We start from the raw sequence: 17,890 nt of genomic DNA on the forward strand, positions 1-17,890 counted from the left end.
GTAGAAGCTGAAGCATAGAGACAGAGGCAGGAGTCCTATGATATGATAATCTTCCTGGACAGAGTTTGTGACAAGTGACCAGGTGACTAGTCAGTGTACCTGACATGTTTTGGTCTTGGGTGCTCCTTCTTCCCAGGTGGAGGGTCCTGTCAGGAGGTGATTGGTAAGCTCTGATGTTTGTGATGGATGCTCTGATGTTTGTGATGGATGCTCTGATGTTTGTGATGGATGCTCTGATGTTTGTGATGGTTTGACCTATGCTCAGATGTCACTATTTCTTAGCATAATTGAGTTATTGTGTCTCCTGGTGTGTTGGTGCCTGTTTATTTGTGTAATGAGAGAGTTGGGCTGGAGAGATGGCTCAACGGTTAAGAGCACTGACTGCTCTTCCAGAGGTCCTGAGTTCAATTCCCAGCAACCACATGGTGGCTCATAACCATCTATAATGGGATCTGACGCCCTCTTCTGGTGTGTGTCTGAAGACAGCTATAATTGTACTCTTATACATAAAATAAATAAATAAACCTAAAAAAAAAAATAAAGGTAGTTCAGGCTGGAAGGCACTTGAACCTGATAGTGTGAGTTCCAGCCCTGGGTTTTACACAGATAAAGTGGTGTGGTGTGGTGTACACATTTAGTCTTAGCGGTCAGGCCAGAGGCAGGCAAACTCTGTGAGTTTGAAGACAGTCTGGTAAACACATAGAGTTTCAGACCAACCCAAGGTGACATGGAGAGACCATGTCAAAAGAAAAAAAGGACACAGAATCATTGTTTCTTTTCATTTCTACTCAAAATGAAGTAGCTCAGGCCAAGGTTAGAGCAGTCAGTGTTCTTAACCGATTTAAAAAAACGGAGTCATGTTAGGTTAGGCACAACCTACAGGTTGACACTGGCCCAACACAGAGTAACCTAGAACAGTGGCAGCTGTCCTTACCAGCCCTTAGCCCTTTGGGTTATTGTTTTTTTGTTTGTTTGTTTTGTTTTGTTTTTGTTTTTTTTGTTTTTATTTTGAAAGATTTACTTACTCATATATAGTGTTCTGCCTGCATGTATGTCTACAGGCCAGAAGAGGGCACCATATCCCATTACAGATGGTTGTGAGCCACCATATTGTTGCTGGGAATTGAACTCAGAACCTCTGGAAGAGCATCCAGTGCTCTTAACTGCCAAGCCATCTCTCCAGCCCCTTGGCTTTTGTTTTAGTTGAAGAAAGGGTCTCACTGTGTGGCCCAAGCTGGCTTTGAAGCTGGAATCCATCTGCCTTAGCCTGCTACCTACTGAGACTTTAGGTGTATAATATTCTACCTAACTTACAAATTTCTTAACTAGGACACCAAAAGTATTTAAGTATAAAGGCAAAATTTGAGAAATTATTATTCACTAAAATTGGGGTTAAGTGACCTTTAGGGAGACAGAGGCAGGAGGATCACAAGTTTGTTTTTTTGTTTGTTTGTTTGTTTTTGTTTTTTTAAGGATTTATTTATTTTATGAATGAGTACACTGTCACTGTCTTCAGACACACCAGAAGAGGGCATCGGATCCCATTACAGATGGTTGTAAGCCACCATGTGGTTGCTGGGAATTGAACTCAGGACCTCTGAAAGAGTAGAGGGTGCTCTTAACCACTGAGCATCTCTCCAGCCCAGATCACAAGTTTGAGACTACCTAGTGAGTGTGTGTTTCAAAGGGAGGAAGAAGAGCCACTGTTAGCAGGTGTCACAGGGGAACTGGGGATGCAGAAGGGGCTGAGCAGGGGCTCACATGGCCGGGTTCCTCTTCAGCACTTACAAAGAAGAGAAGGGGCGAGGCCAGGGACATGCAAGGCAAGAATGAGTGAAAATGAAAAGACGCCACAGGGCCTCAGGTGGGGAAGTGATCTGAATCCTGGTAGCAGCTACCAGAGTACACACCTCACTTTGGCAGCAACCGGTCCCCTGTGGCCCATCAACTCCACTTCTGGGCATGTATCCAACAGAGAAGCACCCACAGTGTTCTGGAAGACACGCAAGAATGTCCACCACACCATCCACCACAGCGCCGTGGTCAACAGTCCACACTGAAAAGAAACAAACAAATAAAACTCAGATGTCCATCAATGGCAAGTGCGGGAATGGTGTCACAGGTCTATAATGGCACACTCTACAACAGTGCACAGGAAGAGACAACTCCAACAAGAAGCACCTGTACCAGTTCTACAAGTGTAATGTTGAAAAAAAAAAATGAAAAGAATCTATTACCACCACACCAGTGACAAAAATCCACACACGGGCTGAGAGAGGACTCAGTGATCTATGACACTGGCTGCTCTTGCAGAGGACTCCTGGTCGATTCCTTGCACCCACATGGTGGCTCACAAACATCTGAATCTCCAGTTCTAGATTTAACGCTGTCTTCTGGCCTCTGGGCAACAGGCACGCACATGGTACACACATATACCTTCAAGCAAAACATCCATATGCATAAGGCAAAAAAAAAAAAATCTGCTTTAATCCCAGCACTTGGGAGGCAGAGACAGGCGGATTTCTGAGTTCGAGGCCAGCCTGGTCTACAGAGTGAGTTCCAGAACAGCCAGGGCTACACAGAGAAACCCTGTCTTGAAAAACAAACAAACAAACAAACAAAAAAATCTAGACACTGATTTTGTTGATAGCTCAAAACAGGCGTGACTAATCTGTGGTGACAGAATGAAGGGGACAGTGACATGCAAGAAAGAGAGACTGGCAAGTAACACAGGAAGCTTGGGAGATGCTGGGATATTCTATTTCAAAACCTGAGTTCTGGTTGCTCACAGGTGATCTTTTTTGTGAAAACCCACGCCATTCCCTGTCTTGATTTACATCTCAATAAAGCATTTCCACCGTGGAGTGGGGAAATGGTCTAGTGGGTAAAGCGCTTGCCCAGTAAGCATGAGGACTTGAGTTCGAATCCACAGAACCCTCATAAAGCTGGGCACTGCAGCTCATCTCTAATCCTGGCGCACCTACTGTGAGGTAGGAGGTGGAGACAGGAGCATGAATCCTGGAAGCTCTAGGGCCAGCCAGCCTTGTGTGGGCTCAGATGCTAGCAACTTAAAAGAAACTATGTCTCAAACAAAGTGGAATGTGAAGACCAACACCAGAAGTCGCCCTCTGACCTCCACAACACACTGTGGTATGCTCCTCTCCACGTTCATGTATGAACGGGAACACCCCACCTACCCACCCCACCCCTACTAAATAAAAAACATTTCCATTTAAATGGAAGTGACCCGAAGAGATTTTTTTTTCATCTGTCCAGAGTCACTCAGCTCTGAGTTGGGAAGTTCAAAGTGCCAGCTTCTCACTTGGATTTTCTCCTCACTGTGCGTGACTCTGCACGTGTCACTTCCCTTCTGCAGCTCGCTTTCCCTTATCTTTATTAACCAGGAAGGAAGAAAACCACTCGGGCACTGGCTATCCAAGAGGATTCCTCTGAGGAAGACATCTCTGTTGGGAAACATCTGGCTGAGCCTTCCAGATGTGAAGAGTACAAGAGAAGCAGGTCTACCTGGTCTACAGAGTGACTTCCAGGAAAGCCAGGACTACACAGAGAAACCCTGTCTTTTTTTTTTTTTTTAAAGCATAATCCAAGAGCACACAGAAACATGGCCGCCAGAGTCCGCACTGGCTCAAAGCTGGGGGAACATGGCCATCAGGATCTTACTCCTTCCCACCTCCCCACTACCAGTCCTCTGGAATGTGGCAGGCCCCCCAGTGCCTTGGGTGAAATGACCCAGTGTTTTGGGAAAAATGAAAGGGCAGGGGTTCGGTTGCATTCCACAGCTGGCCTGACAATTCAGAGCCACTGGCTTATTCAGCAGATGAGAGGTAGAGGGTGCTGAGAAGCAGGCCAGCCAGAAGGGAGGATCCGAAGACTTCTGGGCAAGCTCAGGCTCTGATGTGCTTTTCCAACCTAAGTGAGGCAGGTGAGCCTAGGAATGTGAAGAATCAAGGGCCATGGTGACAGGCCATTGTGTTACAGGGAAAAAGAAATAGTAGGTAGATTAGATGTGGTCCTGAGCCCACACAGGCCAGGAATTTTTCCCATGCTCCTTCTCGAACTGCAGAGGGCTGTGGGTCAGCACCTCTGACAGGAACACACATACACGCACAGGCACACACGCACACAGACACACGCACACAGACACACATGCACACACACACACGCACACACACACAGACACACACATGCACACACACGCACACACACAGACACACACATGCACACACACACACGCACACACACGCACACACAAGCCACACTTGCCTGTTATGACATCCAGAAGCTCAAAGACAGCCCCACCTCTAATGCCAACCAGACCAGCTGTCCCCAAAGCAAGGGATCAATTAATGTAGGTCCCAGACTTCCAGGAGAGTCAGCTGACCCTAAGCAGTAAGGAGCAAGGTTCTAGCTGCTCACAGCAACTCAAGAGTAGCTTAGAGGAGCTGAAAGCCAGGGAGGTGGGTGAAGGAGCTGCACCCACCACATACATCTGTCCCGTGAGGGGGACTTGTCCGCATTCTCACACTGTGATGCTTCTCCAAGGATCACGGTTCTCATGGAATGGTAACCAGTACCATCAGTACAAAAAGTACAAGGAACCACGTTTTATATCGTGATGCAGCTATGGAGGAGCTGAAGCACAGGCTGGGGGACCACACCGTGGGGGTGGAGGCAAGCAGTGAACGTGAGCCAGTAACAGCACTGAGAGCACTCTGCTTGCTATGGTCAAGGAGGCTTCAGTTGGTGTGAGCTGAGGAACTAAGGGATAGGCATGTGTGTGGAGGGAAAGAGGCTCTCCATGAATGTGTGTTCTTGACACGGGCAGAGCCATGTCAGGAACCCACTGCCTCAGACCCCTGGGGATGGTGTCCCACCTAATCCTGGGGTAAGGATTAGATGAATGACAAAGCTCTAGTCTGAGTGTGAACATTGACAAGTGCAAGTAATCTACCAGTGTGTACAAGAAACCAGCAACTGGAGCTGCCAACTTCTGGGTGACTGAAGCTTGGGGTGCCCCCCCCCCGTGCTGGCTGTAACGAATACCCTGAGGTACTGGGCAGTTGTGTAGCAGATATGTTCCACCACAGCTAGCCCACCTGATCCTAGCCTTTCTGTATGTCTTTCTGTATGTCTGTGTGTCTTTGTTCCCTCACTGTCTGTGATGGTTTGTATATTTCTTGGCCCAGGAAGTGGCACTATTAGGAGGTGTAGCCATATTGGAGTAGGTGTGTCTCTGTGGGCATGGGCTTTAATACCTTAGTCCTAGCTGCCTGGAAATGATTATTCTGCTAGCAGCCTTCAGATGAAGATGTAGAGCTCTCAGCTCCTGCACTATGCCTGTCTGGATGCTGCCATGTTCCTGCCTTGGTGATAATGGACTGAACCTCTGAACCTGTAAGCCAGCCCCAATTAAATGTTGTCCTTATAAGAGTTTCCTAGGTCATGGTGTCTGTTCACAGCAGTAAAACCCTAAGACACTGCCCCAGTCAGGGGTCACAGGATGTGGCAGGCGTGGCTGCTAGAGAGATGGAAGTCCGGGCGATGCAATCCTCTTCTTCAGGACTCATCTTCAATTGTCTTCATTGGATGGGCTATGCCACCTTTACCTTATAGCCCTAACTACTCATAGCACCCACATCCAGATATGCCTCGTTTGGGGGTGCCTCTTCATTGATGACTGTCATAAACTGGAAAAAGGGGCTTAGAATTCTCTTCAACGCATTAGTGGGGACTTTGTTCTGGAAGTGTTGGAGTGAGCCCAGGGTCAATCACATAATCCCAGAGGGTGGGACTCCAGCCCCTCCAGGACTATACCCCCTTTTTCTTCCTTCCTACCCTCTTCATTTCTTTCCTTTGCTTTCCTTTCTTGCTTTCTTTCTCTGACAGAGTCTTATGTATCCCAGGCTGCCCTCAAGTTGGTTATATAGCTGAGCATGTGTGACTTTGAACTTCTGATCCTCCTGCCTCCTCATCTTGAGGATGCATACCACCATGGATAGTTTATGCAATGCTAGGGGTGGAATCCAGGGCTTCTTGCATGCTGGTCAAGGAAGCTACTTCTGAGCTAAGCCACCAATCCTTCCAGGACTTTCTTAGTTAACCAGAGAGGAATTGGCTCTGAAGGGGGTGGGGGGTGGGTTGGCAGAGAGTGGTAGTCATAAAACAGGAATGTTCCAGAAGCCAGAGAAGCAGAAGAAGCATCTGTGGCTAGAGAAGGGGGCTCAGATCTCCTGTGATAGCCCCATTTCTCAGTCTGATCTCAGGGCCTATTCTTGCTATGCTGTCTTGGGACCGCAAAAGCTGTAAAAACTGTAACTAGCTGTCCCTGGCACAGCTGAATGGGTTCAGCACGTCTCCATCTCCAGATCCACCTTTGCCTACATCTAGTTCCAGCCAGTTTGGGGAGAACGGAGGCAGGAAAGGAGCTCACAGGTCCTATTCTATAGGGGAGCTATAGAGTCAAGGGACTCTGTCCCCTGACAGACCTTCCCTGGATTGTGATGGATGGGAGCGCTGGCATCTTTACTGAGTTTCTATTCTAAACTGGGCACTGGGCACTAAAAAGGATAAAGAGGTATTGATCTTACCCTCTCAGAGCTCTGAGTCCAGAAGGACCGAGAAGATTCAAGGAGGACACTCATCTGAAACCATGAAATATCAGTAAAAGGTGCCAGCGCAGGCTCCCTTGAAGAATACTGCAGCTTTTAAAGGCTTGCTCAGGCTAGTAGGATGGCTCAGTGGGTAAATCCTTGTTACACAGATGGTGGAAGGAAAAGAGTTGACTCTGGCAAGGTGTCCACTGACTGTCACATGCATACTGTGGGGTTCTCCCCTCCCCCATCTATCTACCGTGTGTGTGTGTGTGCGTGTGCGTGTGCGTGTGCGTGTGTGTGTGTGTGTGTGTATAAAGAAATACATATTTAAAAATGGAAGCTAGTGGGCAGATGGGGTGGGTCTGGTTTCCCATGGTTCTTAGGGCTCTATGGGGGAAAGTGATCCCCCTTCTGCCTTGACAGGAATGGCTTACTTGAAATCCAAGTCTAGCAGCATGAACCACACCAAAGAAGAAAAGTGTTCTTGTCTATACAGACCCCATCCCCAGTACTGCAGGGAACAGAAAGGAACGGCTGAGGTTGCAGGCTCTGTAGACTCAGAATCCATGGCCACTTCTGACCCTCTTTCTCTCTTCCTACCAAGCCTCTTTTGGGTGGGTAACACCTGGATTCCTGTCCCAGCCTGTCTGCAGACATGAGATTTTGGAAGAGACATGGACTAAGGAAGACAGGAAAAGGGGAGTGGAAGCAGGTCATGGGGCCGAGAAAAGATGGGAAAGAAGGACACAGAAGGAAGCCTTGGGCAGGGCCCTGGGGGATTGGGTCAGATACTCAGAGGAGCCTGGACCAGAGTGAGAAGAAGCTCTGGAACACGCAGCCAAGGATCTTCAACTTTCTTGGGGGTCACCGCAGACTCCCACTAGCAGGCAGTTCTGGTGTGTCACAGGCCTGCCACGTGTGGCCTGCCATGGGTGGTGTAACCCGTGCCTCGAGGAGTAATGCCTGTCGTTAGGTTGTTACATCAACAACAACTCCACTCCTGTCAAGATTCTTGACTATTTGTTCCTGTTGCTCTGCCTCTAGGGACTGTCTCCTGCCCAGGACGTGAGGCAGGCAGAGGCTTGTCTGACCCCACCTGGCCCTGGAGGAGTCCCTTCTTGGGAGCTGGGTAAGGTACAGAGTTAGCAAGAGTGCTTGCCTCTTTCTCCCCTAGCCCATGAGGCCCCCTCCCTGTCCAACTCCCCCACCTCTCCAGGGAGCTGGCTTGAGCCTTGGGATGCAGCCAGATTCCTTCAAGGCGGGTGGGCCCTGCAGAAGCTACTATTCCTTAAATCTCCCCCCCTCCCCCAACCTCCACCCCAGGGCTCCTGTCTCCCTCTGTCCCTCCCCTGTGCCTAGGACTCCTTAAGTGAGACAAGAGTAATGGATGGAACGCAGGGCCTGACCCCAGGTCCTTGGCTGCAGGCCCAGCACTAGGAACTCTGTCAGTAAATATTTGGGGAGTGAATACTGCCCACCCCTCCCCATCAACAGCCAAGTCTTTCCTACAACCAGAAACCCTTCTTGTGACTTGGTGGCCATCCCTTTGCCTTTTCTCTGAAGGTAGTGGGACCTTCGGTAAGACCAGTTTAGCTGTAGAGAGGAGCCCAAGGGGCAGCTCCATCTCAGTCACCTCCCTGCCTCTTGGCCACTATAGAAAAGTGATTAAGGATGGCTCAGTAGTAAATGACACTAGCTGCTCTTCCAGTGGACCGGGGTACAATTCCCAGCATTCACCTGACAGCTCACAACTGACTCTAACTCCAGTTCCAGGGGATCTAACACCCTCACACAGACATACATGCACACAAAACACCAATGCACACTTTAAAATAAATAAATAAATAAATAAATAAATAAATAAATATTTTAAAAAGGGGGACAGTGCAGGGGACTAAGACAGCTGATCTGTGTTTGTTCCAGTCTGGAAACTCCAGACCATCTCAAGGAAGCACAGACTTTTTAAAGATGAGTATTCTTTCTGAACCCTTAACTTTTGCCCTCCCAGAAGCTCTGAACTCCAACTGCTCTGTGACACCCCCCCACCTTCTGCCCCACCCTCATACCATGTGTCCACTGCCACCTAACTGAAAGGCCTTGGGCCTGAGTGGACGCCCCTAAGCTATGTGGGGTTTCCTGCTGGTCCATCAGGAACAGGGAGGAGGATACAGCTCTCATCTGTCTCTGACCCTTCCCTCTTTTTACTGGCCTGAGATCAAGGCAACAAGCATGTCTTCAAAGGAAGTGCCTGACATTTTGCACAGCAAGTAGCTAAGAATGCAAAGGAGCCTCCAGCTACCTGCTACACCGAGGAAGTCCTAGTGTGTTCCCCGGAAGGACTATCAGGGAATTTAAAGAAGCTGCCTCTGAGGGCATTGCCTGGGGTGACTGGGGGCATGGGAGCCAAGGATGACAACAGTGAATGTTTCTCCAGGTTTGCCCCCTCATGTACAAAGCCATCCCTAACCCAATGGCAGGGCACATCCCCCACCCCACCCCCCAGACAGGGTTTCTCTGTGTAGCCCTGGCTGTCCTGGAATTCACTCTGTAGACCAGGCTGGCCTGGAATTCACAGAGATCCACCTGCCTCCGGAGTGCTGGGATCAAAGGCATTGTGCCTCCACCATCTGTATTTTATGTATATGAGTGCTTTGTCTTCACGCTCACCAGAAGAGGGAATCAGATCCCATTATAGATGGCTGTGAGCCACCGAGTGGTTGCTGGGTAATTGAACTCAGACCTCTGGGAGAGCAGTCAGTAACTTTCTTGTGTTGTAATATTGGGAAAATCTGAGCCAGGCCCAGTGGCAAATGCCTGTAATCCCATCACCCAGAAGAGGATAGTACATTTGCGTCTAGCCTGGGGGTGCATGGTGAGACCCTATCTCATTATGTAGATACGGTAAACCAAGGCTCAGTTTCCTGATCTGTAAAATGGAGATAATAGCCCCTGATGTGCCTGAAATCCTAGCACTTGAATGGTAGAGGCAGGAGAATCACTTGAGCTCAAGAGATTGAGACAAATTTGGGCAATGTAGTGAGATCCCCATCTAAAATAATAAAATAATACCTCGTATCTTTCAAAGTCACCACTGTGTTGCTCTGTCGCTTTTCCACTCTCAACCCTAGACAGCTACTAGTCTGCCTTGTGGTCCCTGTAAATGGACCACAGCATAAGCAGCCTTTGATGTCTGGCTTCTTTCATTCAGTGTGTGGTGGTTTGAATGAGGATGGCTCTCATAGTCATATTTGAATGTTTAGTTACCAGAAAGTGGAGCTGTTTGAAAGGATTAGAAGGATTAGGAGGTGTGGCCTTGTTGGAGGAAGTGTGCCACTGGGAGTGGGGCTTTGAGGTTTCAAAAGCTCATGCCAGGCTCAGTCTCTCTGTGTCCGCAGATCAGGATGTAGCTCTCAGCTTCTTCTCCAGCACCACCCCTGTCATGCCTGCTGCCATGTTCCCTTCCATGATGCTAACAGACCAAACCTCTGAACCTGTAAGCAAGTTCCACAATTAAATGCTTTCTTTTATAAGAGTAGCTTTGGTTGCTGGGTGGTGGTAGCAGTGGTGCACACCTTTAAGCCCAGTGCTCAGAGGCAGAGACAGTTGGATCTCTGAGTTCTAGGCCAGCCTGGTCTACAGAACGAGTTTCAGGACAGTCAGGGCTTTGTGGAGAATCCCTGTCAAAACAAAACAAAACAAAACAAAAACAAACAAACAAAAAAAGAGTCGCCTTCATCATGGTGTCTCTACACAGCAATAGAACACTGAGACACTGTGTTTTCAAGGTTTGCCCATACAGCTCCATGCATCAAATTTTATGCCAAAGAAAGTTTCATGTGTGGGTGTGCCACATTTTGCTTATCTCTTCATCAATAGATACTTGGGTTGTTTCCATATTTTGGCTATTATGAATATTGTTGCTATGAATATTCATGTCCAGGATTCTGTGTAGACTTTTTCTGTTTTCCTTGGGTATAGACTTACAGAAAGGCTGAGTCGAATGGAATCTCTCTACCTAACCCTTTGAAGAAATGTCAGGATATATTTTTTTATTCTTACTATTAGAATTTGAAGTCCTGACTTCTTCCCACCTCCTGCCTTCCTTCTATTTTTATTTGTTTATTTGTTTATTTATTTATTTTGGTTTTTTGAGTCAGGGTTTCTCTGTGTAGCCCTGGCTGTCCTGGAACTCACTCTGTAGACCAGGCTGGCTTCGAACTCAGAAATCCGCCTGCCTCTGCCTCCCAAGTGCTGGGATTAAAGGCGTGCGCCAACACTGCCCAGCTTTTTTTTTTTTTTTTTTTTTTTTTTTTAAGATAAAGTCCCATGTACCTCAGGCCTCCAACTCACCATATGGCTGAAGATGATTGTGATTGTATATTCTTGGCTCACGGAGTGGTACTGTTGGGAGGTGCGGCCTTGTTGGAGTTGTGGGTGTGGGCCTTAATACCCTTGTCCTCGCTGCCTGGGAGTCAGTCTTCTACTAGCAGCCTTCAGAGGAAGATGTAGAACTCTTAGCTTCCCCTGTACCATGCCTGTCCGGATGCTGCCATGTGCTTGCCTTGATGATAATGGATGGAACCTATAAGCCATCCCCAGTTAAATGTCGTCCTTATAAGAGTTGCCTTGGTCATGGTGCCTGTTCACAGCAGTAAAACCCTAATGAAGACAGTGATTATACATTTCTGATCCTCCTACCTTATTTCCCAAGTGCTGGGATTACAGGTATGCACCACCATGCCATTTTATATGGTGCCAAGGATCAACCCCAGGGCTTCATGCATGTTAGGCAAGCACTCTACCAACTGAGCTACACTCAGGCTCTCTCTGTGTACGGACACTAGCCATCTCTTCTCTCCTACCCATCTCCAGGAGTGGGGAGTGGTATCTAATTGTAGTTTTGAGTCAGATTTTCCAGTGACATCATTTTATGCGCTTACTGGCCTCTTCTGTGTCTTATCTGGAGGAAAGGTTATTCAGACTTGGTGCCCACTCTTTTAAAATGTATTACTATTATTTATTATTATTGGTGGTGGTGGCGGTGGTGTGTGTGCCTGGGATACACGTACAGACACATGAATAGCCCCGCACATGAGTGAAGGTAAGAGAACAATTTTGTGAAGTGAGAGTTGATTCTCTCCTTCCACATTTACGTGGGATTCTGGGATCACATTTGGGTCATCAAGCTTACACCACATGCACTTACCTCTGAGCATCTCGGCAGCCCTAAGTTTTTAAAGAATTTATTTTATTTAATCTATACAAGTGTTTTGCCTGTATGTATGTATGTATGAATGAATGTATGTATGTATTATATATGTATTATGTATGTAAATATGTACGTATGTGTACCATGTGCATACCTGGTGCCCATGGAGGTCAGAAGAGAGCATCAGGTCCCTTGGAACTGGTGTAATAGATGTTTGTGAGCCACTGTGTGGGGGCTGAGAACGGAGGAAGTATTGGTTTCATATACATTATGTATACACATAATAAATAAGATATAAAATAAGTAGAGCCAGAGAGCTGGCTCGGTGGTTCAGAGCACCTGATGCTCTCACATAGACAGAAACTGTACTCAGTTTCCAGCACCACACAGTGGCTTGTAGCTGTCTGTAACTCCAGTTCCAGGAAATCTGATGCTATCTTCTGACCTCCTTGGACACAAGGCACACAGAAGGTGCACAGACACACATTCAGACAAAACACTCACATGCATAAAATAAACCGATCTTTATAAAAAATAAATAAGTAAATAAAATATTTGGAAGATTGTTTTAACCTTTTGTTGATTCTTTGCATGTTTCACATCACACACCCCAATCCCACTCATCTCCCCATCCCCTCATATCTGCCCTTTGCCCTTGCAACCTCCTCTCCTCAAAACGCACATGCAAACAAACAACAAAAACAGCATAGACAGTATCTCATTATGGAAGCTGTAGTGTGTCACAGTGTGTCCCACGGCATTTCCCTTTGTCCACACATCTTGCAAAGGTTCATTGCAATGAGTCATTGGTCTGGTTCGAGATATCTGGCTTCTGTGACATCAATATTGACCTCCTCCCTGTTATCCAGTTGCTACCTTGTGTATGAAGATCCTGCAGCTTTGGAACAGCAGGACTGGTCCTTTCACACATCTCAGCCATTAGCAGATGGTATCGATTTTGAGGTGGGCCAATTTAGAGCCCTGGATCTGGGCCTGGGTGGTAGCTGAGCTGGCCAGCTCTCCTTTATCCATACCACCAGGGCAAGCTCTCCAGCACTGCTCTGGCTAGGCCACCCAATGACCATTGACAGGAGGCAAGGTTAGCCCTCTTGCTCTCATGCCCTCGGGCAGGCCTACTCACACCCATGCCTCCAGAGCCAGCTCCACTGTGTTGCCCAGTCAAGGTGTGGGCCCCACTCTCACACCTTGGGGCTGGCTCACCTGTGCTTTCACCATCAGGGCCGGCTCCACTGTCCAGGTGTCGAGGGTTAAGGGAGAGAAGGCATCACCCCTGCACCCATGCCCCTCATGGCAGACTAGGGGAGGGGCAGCTCTCTCACACTCTTGCCCTTGGGGCTGGTTCACTTGCACCCCCACTACCAGAGTGGACTTTGGTTTGCTACCCAGGTGAGATTCAGGGCCCGAGGGGCAAGGATAGCTCTCCTGAGCTCATGACCTTTTGAATAGCTTTCTCAACTGGCAGAGGCGGTGAGGGATGGTAGGGGCATCATTTCTGCGCCCATGCCACCCCGTGTCAGACAAGTGACAGGGCCAGCTCTCTCACACTCATTTCCTTGGGGTGGCTCTCCCCTGACCCTTTGCCTCTCACCCCTTCTTCACCCCCATCCCCACCCCCACTATCAGGGCCAACACCTTTGTGCTGCCTGGATGAGGTGTAGGGTAGGGTTCATTCTCCCATGTGCTGCCAGCGATAGAGATGGGGTCAACTCTCCAGAGTACAGCATCCAGTGAGGGGTGGGGTTAGTTCTGCACAGCCTTCGGACATCCAGGTGGTCGCTGGTGGCTGCCCTGACCAGGGACATCCCCATGCTCTCTAGTGGTAATATGAGCCACAGACATTGACACCAGCTCCTGCTACACAGACTTAGACATGGCCCTCAGCAACAGCTCGACCTCATCATGGCCCCAGGTAGCAGGGCTGGCCAGTCACAACAGGCTCCTCCTCTCCAGAGTCTCCAGTTCCATCTCTCTTCACAATGCTCAGGCTGCTGCTCCACTTCTCTTTCTCTCCCCTCTGCCACCACAGACTCCCACACTGTGGTGGCTCTGTCTGCAGGCTGGCCACACAGATGGCGGGCCCCTGGATGACATCCTCCACCCACGCTACATGACACATCAGCAAGCAGGTGCCGTGCCGTGCACTGGAGGGCAGGTCTGGAGTGGCATGGTGGTCCACAGGTCTCTGTCTGTCTTCCTCTTTCTGTGCTGCCTGGATTTGATTTGATTTTTATGAGTCTTACGCATAAAACAGCTTTGTCCACATAGCCAGGCATCAGGCTAGGATGAATACAGGACTGCCATCTGCTCTGCCCCTGACTGATATGAGAACGCCAACACCCACAAGGAATCTCTCTGCCCATTGCCAGGGGACACCAGTATTCTTAACCACTGTGCCATTTCTCCAGGTCCCCAGGCTGAGCGATTCTAAATCAGGCTGTTTGTGTTTTTATTGTTGAATTGCTTTAAAATAAAAACCCTATTCTACCTACAAATCTCTATAGGATTCATGAAATAAATAATCTTTAAATTTTTTCTTTCATTTAAAAATATTTTTATGTGCATTGGTGTTTTGCCTGCATGTATGTCTGTGTGAAGGTGTCAGTCAGATCTTTGAGTTACAGACAGTTGTGAGCTGCCATATGGGTGTTGGGAAGTGAACCCCACTCATCTGGAAGAGCAACCAGTGGTTTTTTTTTTTTTTTTTTTTTTTTGGTTTTTCGAGACAGGGTTTCTCTGTGTAGCCCTGGCTGTCCTGGAACTCACTCGGTAGACCAGGCTGGCCTCGAACTCAGAAATCCGCCTGCCTCTGCCTCCCAAGTGCTGGGATTAAAGGCGTGTGCCACCACAGCCCGGCCGCAACCAGTGTTTTTAACCCCTGAGCCATCTATTTAGACCCTGGAATAAATATTCTTTTTTTTTTTTTTTTTTTGAGACAGGGTTTCTCTGTGTAGCCCTGGCTGTCCTGGAACTCACTCTGTAGACCAGGCTGGCCTCGAACTCACAGAGATCCACTTGCCTCTGCCTCCCAAGATCAAGGCATGCACCACTACCCAGCAAAATAAGTATTCTTATTCCTCTCGTGTCCTTTATATTTTCTTTTCTTGATAATGTTTTCTCAAAGCACAAAGGCTTACATTTTGCTTTTTTTTTTTTTTCTTTATTAGACAAAGTCTTTCCCTGTACCCACACAGGCCTTGAGACAGAGCTCGTCCTGCCTCAGCATACCAAGTGCTGATATTAGTTGTGTTTGCCACTAAGCCTGGAAAAATGTCCTGTGTGGTTTTATTTTTAATATTTATTTGTTTATAGACAAGGTCTCACCATGTAGTCCTGACTAGCCTGGAACTCACAGAAATCTTCATCCCTCTGTTTCCTCAGTGTTGGAATCAAAAGTATGAGCCACTACACCACCTGGATCACATATATATATATGTGTGTGTGTGTGTGTGTGTGTGTGTGTGTGTGTCTATGTGTGTCTATGTATGTGTGTGTATATCTGTGTGTATGTGTGTGTGTGTGTATGAGTTATGTGGACATGCAGAAACCTGTAGAGGACAGAAGAAGGTGTCAGATCCCTTGGAACGAGACTTCCAGGTGGCTGTGAGCACCAGTTGGGTGCAGGGAACCGAACCTGGGTCCTGTATAAGAACAGAAAGTGCAGACCAGGGCTGGTGGTGGTGCACACCTTTAATCCCAGCACTAGGGAGGCGGAGGCAGGCAAATCTCTGTGAGTTTAAGGCCAGTCTGGTCCACAGAGAGAGTTCCAGCACTACACTTCCGTCTCGTTCAGTTGAGTTTTTCTTTTGTTCCTTGTGCTTTTGGTGTGATAGCTAAGGACTATTACCAAATCCAAGATCACAAAGATCCACTCCCACATTTTAAGATCTTGTTTTATAGGTTTAGACCTCATATTTATGGCTTTGATCCGTTTCTTTGCTCTGACTTTTTTTTTTGCAAGATGTGCAGTGGGGGTTTGGCAGCATTCTTTTCTGTGTGGTCATTCAGTCCTCCCCTTGTATGTTTACAAAACCCAGGGGACTCTAATGCCCCAGGAAATGCCAGCTGGGAAATGCCAACCTACCAAGACCTCAGGCCACGTGACCTGAGAGGGTGGCTGCCCTGGACACAATGCTGTTCTCCCATCCACTTTGCTTATCACCATGACTCCGCTCACCTCATTTGTACCAAAATGTATTTACTGAGCACTGCCGTGTATTTGGCTGAAATAACAAGTTAGGGACTGTGTAAAATAATGGGGCCGCTTTGTCAGAACTGGAAGGGACCCAAGTGGTGGGGTGTGTTCCAGGACAGTAACTTGCTTTGAAAGTTTGAAGCCTCTAAGACTCACCCGGGGTCACCAGGTGGCACAGGGCCAGGTGGTCTAATTACTCCCTACTCAATGTGTTTGACCCCATGCTGGCTGCACCCCTAGGCAGGCAACGTCTATTCATTGAGTAGATCCCCTGTGTCAGGCAGGATCATCTGAAGATCCCTGGAACCTTGCCCTTATGCCTCTCCTCTAGGGACCTAGGGCGGGGGCTAAGCCTGGCAGAGCTATCTTGGGCTTCTAGAACCTCCCTTTCCCGAGCACCCCCTCCATGTAGGGTCATCCCTTGGCTCCAGCCCAGCCTTCTCTATTCCCTTTGCTGGAGCACTGGGAATGTGAGGCGGGCGGCAGGCAGCCAGGGGCACAGGGCGGGCCGAGAGGAAAGGCCCAGGTCCGGGTCATTTCCTGGCACCCTTGTTTGCCGCGTGCCCCTGACTTCTGGTGGCTGTTTCCGCCCCGCCCACAGCCTCCCTGTCTGAGTGGGCAGCTGGCCTGGAACTGGAATCCTTCCACCCTTGGGTCCTTACCTCAAAGCCCAGAGGTCCCTAGACTCCTGTGAGAATGTACCTCCTGAACTTGGGCATTCACTTACCCAGTCAGGGCGTTGGCAACCTTTTTGGGAATGGGAATCAACATGGCTCACCTCCCAGGCTTTGTACACCGTAAAGGATACACAGACGCTCAAAGGGCTGACGCAAGGAGCCATGCACTTAAAGCTCGTCATCCCTCTTTCCCAGCCAGCCTCTCTGCATCATTTTCTTCCTTTACAGTCTTTCAGAATGCCTTTCATGACTCCCTGTCACCACAAAGGGGTCTTAATCTGAGTTCCTGGGTAAACTTTCTGGGCGCCTCTGTGATGGGGGCGGGGCACCTCAGCAGCCTATGAGGCTCTTAGCTATTGAGTATAAACTTCCTTAAGCCTGTGGGGGGCCTGCAGGGAGTGTAGTTTTCAACGGGGCAGAGAAGATTCTCTCTAATTCAGGCAAAGCACTGTGATCAGAGCTCCAGGCTTGGTGCCTAGGGTCTGAGTTTGCTTTTCTGGAGATCTTGGCTCTTAGAAGCAAATCCACTACTGCCTACCTCACTCTAACGTTACCGTTATCACCTCCCATAAAAATGCCATTTGTTGAGTGACTACTTAGTGCAAGGCACTGTGCAATTTCTAATACACCTCAGTGAATCTATAACTAAGGCACGATGGTTTATTTCCAAAAAGTGAAGCACAGAGAACACACACACACACAATGCCCAAAGCTAACAGGTGACCAAATATGGCAAATGCTTCTCAGAGTAGAATCCATGGTAGGGCGGGCATGCAAGAAGCCTGGGGGGACGGTGAGTTTCTACTAGGCAGGAGAGGACTGGGGCCTTGAAGGCAGACAGCAGCCAAGCTACGGGTCTTGAGAAAGCAAGGAGCAGGGCTGGAGAGATGGCTCAGTGGTTAAGAGGTTCCAGAGGTCCTGAGTTCAAATCCCAGCAACCACATGGTGGCTCACAACCATCTGTAATGAGATCTGATGCTCTCTTCTGGTGTGTGTACCCATATATAATAAATAAATCTTTAAAAAAAAAAAGAGAGAGAGAAAGCAAGGAGCAGACATGAGAGAATGAGGTGCCACCTGCTTGCTGCCTGGGCTTTGTGGGGAGGGCGATAGGGTGACATGGGGAGGAACCCATGTTGTCTGGGAAGGGATTGCTCCCTATGTCATTGAATCTGGG

General features: G+C 48.4%; 1 non-coding gene across 1 annotated transcript; it reads right to left on the reverse strand.

The window, feature by feature from the left end:
- Nucleotides 1–14,071: 14,071 nt before the first annotated feature.
- LOC117712176 (small nucleolar RNA SNORA48) lies at nt 14,072–14,216 on the reverse strand. The gene has a single exon (XR_004607244.1). It is a non-coding gene; the product is annotated as a small nucleolar RNA SNORA48 (small nucleolar RNA).
- Between the last annotated feature and the right edge of the window lie 3,674 nt (nt 14,217–17,890).

The sequence above is a fragment of the Arvicanthis niloticus genome, chromosome 6 (genome assembly GCF_011762505.2).
Source record: "Arvicanthis niloticus isolate mArvNil1 chromosome 6, mArvNil1.pat.X, whole genome shotgun sequence".
In the NCBI taxonomy this organism is placed as follows: Eukaryota; Metazoa; Chordata; class Mammalia; order Rodentia; family Muridae; genus Arvicanthis; species Arvicanthis niloticus.